This window comes from Balaenoptera acutorostrata, unplaced genomic scaffold (assembly GCF_949987535.1).
Source record: "Balaenoptera acutorostrata unplaced genomic scaffold, mBalAcu1.1 scaffold_132, whole genome shotgun sequence".
NCBI classification, from domain to species: Eukaryota; Metazoa; Chordata; class Mammalia; order Artiodactyla; family Balaenopteridae; genus Balaenoptera; species Balaenoptera acutorostrata.
Window position 1 is genome coordinate 600360 of NW_026646529.1, and position 6000 is coordinate 606359.

Sequence of the window (6000 nt, forward strand, 5' to 3'; positions counted from 1 at the left end):
GCACATGTTCTCTTCATAGCACAATTGCCTTTCCGATGTCATGTGTGTTACTAGCAAAGAAAGTTGGAGGTTGCAATTCTTTGGTATGTGCTCGTCCTTCAGTAATCTTCAGTGAATTGGCTAACCCGTTTGACCCCTAGCATCAAGCTAACATTGTTTTGTATCATGCCACAGGTTGGCATGCAGCAGAATCCATGTAGATTTGTTCAAGTTGGTTCCTGAGCTCCAGAAACCATTCCAGGACTCTTAATACTGGCGTGTCTGCATTGGGATGAGACACATACAAGAAGGACTGCCTGTGTGTTTTGGATGTTATGAGCAGTTCAGTGTTGGGAAAAGGTAGTTGCCGAGTCATTGGAGGTGAAGGGCTTCTTTTGTTAAACCTCTAGAAAGTGGTAACTTGAAACAACTCAGGTATCACCCTTCTAAAGCACCTTGGTGGTACGAAATAGAGAAAGAAACAGCAGGGTTAATTCTCTGTGGGCTCTTTTGTAAATAAGGCTTGAAGGGAAACTATTTTCTTCATGGTTTTTAGAGAGATGCGGCCTCAATTTCCCTGACATACCCTGTAGTTGCACATGTTCTCTTCATACCACAATTGCCTTTGTGATGACAAGTGAGTTTCTATGCAAGGAAATTGGAAGGTGCCATTCTTTGCTAGGTGCTCGTCCTTCAGTTAATTGGTGAACACAAATGACGACTAGCCTCAAGCTAACGTTGTTTTGTATCATGCCACAGGTTGGCATGCAGCAGAATCCATGTAGCGTTATTCAGTGTGGTTCTTGAGCTCTAGGAAGCATTCCAGGTCTCTTAGAAGTGCCGGGTCTGCACTAGGATGAGAAAATTAGAAGAAAGATGGCCTGGGTGTTTGGGCCATTGTGAGCAATGCAGAGCTGGGAACAGCTTGATGCCGAGTCAGGGGTAGGGAAGGGCTTCTTTGGGTAAACCTCTAGATTGTGGCAAGTTGAAACAACTGAAGTATCTCCTTTCTAAAGCATCCTTGAGTTACAAAGTACAGAAAGAAATAGCAGGGTCCACTCTCTGTGGACCCTTTTGAAAATAAGGCTTGAAGGGAAACTTTATTTTCCTCATTGGGATTTAGAGAGTTGCATGCTCAATTCTCCCTGAGAAACACTGTAGCTGCACACGTTCTCTTCACGGCACAATTGCCTTTGTGATGACAAGTGAGTTTCTAGGAAAGAAACTTGGAGGTTGCCATTCTTTGCTGGTGCTCATCCTTCGGTAATCTTCAGTGAATAGGCGAACCCGTTTGACCACTAGCCTCAAGCTAAAGTTCCTCTTGTATCATTCCACAGGTTGGCATGCAGCAGAATCCATGTAGGCTTATTCAGTGTGGTTATAAACTCTAGGAATCATTCCAGGTCTCTTAGTACTGGCAGATTTGCACTATGATGAGAAAAGTAAAATAAGGACGGCCTGTGTGTCTGGGGAGTTGAGAGCAGTGTAGCGTTGGGAACAGCTAGATGCCGAGTCATGAGAGGTGAAGGGCTATTTCTATTAAACCTGTAGAATGTGGTAACTTGAAACAACTCAAATATCTCCCTTCTAAAGCACCTTGGTGGTACAGAATAGAGAATGAAACAGCAGGGTCATTGCTCTGCGGGACCTTTTGTAAATAAGGCTTGAAGGGAAACTTTATTTTCTTCATTGGTCTTTAGAGAGTTGCGGGCTGAATCCTCCCTGAGAAACACTTTAGCGGCACATGTTCTGTTCTTAGCACAATTGCCTTTGTGATGACAAATGAGTTTCTAGGAAAGAAACTTGGAGGTTGAAAATCTTTGGTAGGTGCTCATCCTTCAGTAATCTTCAGTGAATTGGCGACCTCATTTAACAGTAGCCTCAAGCTAACGTGCCTCTTGTATCATGCCACCGGTTGGCCTGCAGCAGAATCCATGTAGCCTCATTCAGTGTGCTTCCAGAGCTCTAGGAAGCATTCCAGGTCTGTTAGTACTGGCGGATCTGCAGTAGGATGAGAAACGTACAAGGAGGATGGCCTGTGTGTTTGAGGAGTTGTGAACAGTGCAGCTTTGGGATTAGCTGGATACTGAGTCACGGGAGATGAAGGGTTTCTTTTGTTAAACCTCTACAATGTGGTAAGTTGAAACAACTCAAGGATCTCCCTCCTAAAGCACGTTGGAAATACAAAATAGAGAAAGAAACAGCAGGGTCAGTGCTCTGCAGGCACTGTTGAAAATAAGGCTTGAAGGGAAACTTTGTTTTCCTCATTGGGATTTAGAGAGTTGAGGGCTCAATTCTCCCTGAGAAACACTGTAGTTGCACATGTTCTCTTCATAGCACACTTGCCTTTCCAATGTCATGTGTGTTTCTCGGAAAGAAAGTTGGAGGTTACAATTCTTTGGTACGTGCTCGTCCTTCAGTAATCTTCAGTGAATTGGCTAACCCGTTTGACCCCTAGCATCAAGCTAATGTTGTTTTGTATCATGCCACAGGTTGGCAGGCAGCAAAATGCATGTAGCATTATTCAGTGTGGTTCCTGAGCTGTAGGAATCATTCCAGGTCTCTTACTCCTGGCGGATCTGTACTATGATGAGAAAAGTAAAATAAGGACGGCCTGTGTGTCTGGGGAGTTGAGAGCAGTGTAGCGTTGGGAACAGCTAGATGCCGAGTCATGAGAGGTGAAGGGCTATTTTTATTTTATTTTATTTTTTTTATTTTTTATTTTTTTAAAGATTTATTTTTTTATTGATTAATTGATTGATTGCTATGTTGGGTCTTCGTTTCTGTGCTAGGGCCTTCTCTAGTTGTGGCAAGCGGGGGCCACTCCTCATCACGGTGCGCGGCCCTCTCACCATCGCGGCCCCTCCTGTTGCGGAGCACAGCTCCAGACGCGCAGGCTCAGTAATTGTGGCTCACGGGCCCAGCCGCTCCGCGGCATGTGGGATCTTCCCAGACCAGGGCTCGAACCCGCGTCCCCTGCATTAGCAGGCAGACTCCCAACCACTGCGCCACCAGGGAAGCCCGAAGGGCTATTTTTATTAAACCTGTACAATGTGGTAACTTGAAACAACTCAAGTATCTCCCTTCTAAAGCACCTTGGTGGTACAAAAGAGAGAATGAAACAGCAGGGTCATTGCTCTGAGGGCCCTTTTGTAAATAAGGCTTGAAGGGAACCTTTATTTTCTTCATTGGTCTTTAGAGAGTTGCGGGCTGAATCCTCCCTGAGAAACACTTTAGCGGCACATGTTCTGTTCTTAGCACAATTGCCTTTGTGATGACAAGTGAGTTTCTAGGAAAGAAACTTGGAGGTTGAAAATCTGTGGTAGGTGCTCATCCTTCAGTAAACTTCAGTGAATTGGCGACCCCATTTAACTCTAGCCTCAAGCTGATGTCGCTCTTGTATCTTGCCACCAGTTGGCATGCAACAGAATCCATGTAGCCTTATTCAGTGTGGTTCTTGAGCTCTAGGAAGCATTCCAGGTCTGTTAGTACTGGCGGATCTGCAGTAGGATGAGAAATGTACAAGGAGCACGGCCTGTGTGTTTGGGAAGTTGTGAACAGTGCAGCTTTGGCACAGCTAGATAGTGAGTCATGGGAGATGAAGGGCTTCTTTTGTTAAACCTCTAGAAAGTGATAAGTTGAAACAACTCAAGGATCTCCCTCCTAAATCACCTTGGAAATAGAAAATAGAGAAAGAAACAGCAGGGTCAGTGCTCTGGAGGCACTGTTGAAAATAAGGCTTGAAGGGAAACTTTGTTTTCCTCATTGGGATTTAGAGAGATGCGGGCTCAATTCTCCCTGAGAAACACTGTAGTTGCACATGTTCTCTTCATAGCACAATTGCCTTTCCGATGTCATGTGTGTTACTAGCAAAGAAAGTTGGAGGTTGCAATTCTTTGGTATGTGCTCGTCCTTCAGTAATCTTCAGTGAATTGGCTAACCCGTTTGACCCCTAGCATCAAGCTAACATTGTTTTGTATCATGCCACAGGTTGGCATGCAGCAGAATCCATGTAGATTTGTTCAAGTTGGTTCCTGAGCTCCAGAAACCATTCCAGGACTCTTAATACTGGCGTGTCTGCATTGGGATGAGACACATACAAGAAGGACTGCCTGTGTGTTTTGGATGTTATGAGCAGTTCAGTGTTGGGAAAAGGTAGTTGCCGAGTCATTGGAGGTGAAGGGCTTCTTTTGTTAAACCTCTAGAAAGTGGTAACTTGAAACAACTCAGGTATCACCCTTCTAAAGCACCTTGGTGGTACGAAATAGAGAAAGAAACAGCAGGGTTAATTCTCTGTGGGCTCTTTTGTAAATAAGGCTTGAAGGGAAACTTTATTTTCTTCAAGGTTTATAGCGAGATGCGGGCTCAATTTCAATGACATACCCTGTAGTTGCACATGTTCTCTTCATACCACAATTGCCTTTGTGATGACAAGTGAGTTTCTATGCAAGGAAATTGGAAGGTGCCATTCTTTGCTAGGTGCTCGTCCTTCAGTTAATTGGTGAACGCAAATGACGACTAGCCTCAAGCTAACGTTGTTTTGTATCATGCCACAGGTTGGCATGCAGCAGAATCCATGTAGCGTTATTCAGTGTGGTTCTTGAGCTGTAGGAAGCATTCCAGGTCTCTTAGAAGTGCCGGGTCTGCACTAGGATGAGAAAATTAGAAGAAAGATGGCCTGGGTGTTTGGGCCTTTGTGAGCAATGCAGAGTTGGGAACAGCTAGATGTCGAGTCAGGGGTAGTGAAGGGCTTCTTTGGGTAAACCTCTAGATTGTGGCAAGTTGAAACAACTGAAGTATCTCCTTTCTAAATCACCCTTGAGTTACAAAGTACAGAAAGATATAGCAGGGTCCACTCTCTGTGGACCCTTTTTGAAAATAAGGCTTGAACGGAAACTTTATTTTCCTCATTGGGATTTAGAGAGTTGCATGCTCAATTCTCCCTGAGAAACACTGTAGCTGCACACGTTCTCTTCACGGCACAATTGCCTTTGTGATGACAAGTGAGTTTCTAGGGAAGAAACTTGGAGGTTGCCATTCTTTGCTGGTGCTCATCCTTCGGTAATCTTCAGTGAATAGGCGAACCCGTTTGACCACTAGCCTCAAGCTAAAGTTCCTCTTGTATCATTCCACAGGTCGGCATGCAGCAGAATCCATGTAGGCTTATTCAGTGTGGTTATAAACTCTAGGAATCATTCCAGGTCTCTTAGTACTGGCAGATCTGTACTATGATGAGAAAAGTAAAATAAGGACGGCCTGTGTGTCTGGGGAGTTGAGAGCAGTGTAGCGTTGGGAACAGCTAGATGCCGAGTCATGAGAGGTGAAGGGCTATTTCTATTAAACCTGTAGAATGTGGTAACTTGAAACAACTCAAGTTTCTCCCTTCTAAAGCACCTTGGTGGTACAAAATAGAGAATGAAACAGCAGGGTCATTGCTCTGCGGGACCTTTTGTAAATAAGGCTTGAAGGGAAACTTTATTTTCTTCATTGGTCTTTAGAGAGTTGCGGGCTGAATCCTCCCTGAGAAACACTTTAGCGGCACATGTTCTGTTCTTAGCACAATTGCCTTTGTGATGACAAATGAGTTTCTAGGAAAGAAACTTGGAGGTTGAAAATCTTTGGTAGGTGCTCATCCTTCAGTAATCTTCAGTGAATTGGCGACCTCATTTAACAGTAGCCTCAAGCTAACGTGCCTCTTGTATCATGCCACCGGTTGGCATGTAGCAGAATCCATGTAGCCTCATTCAGTGTGCTTCCAGAGCTCTAGGAAGCATTCCAGGTCTGTTAGTACTGGCGGATCTGCAGTAGGATGAGAAACGTACAAGGAGGATGGCCTGTGTGTTTGGGGAGTTGTGAACAGTGCAGCTTTGGGATTAGCTGGATACTGAGTCACGGGAGATGAAGGGTTTCTTTTGTTAAACCTCTACAATGTGGTAAGTTGAAACAACTCAAGGATCTCCCTCCTAAAGCACCTTGGAAATACAAAATAGAGAAAGAAACAGCAGGGTCTGTGCTCTGCAG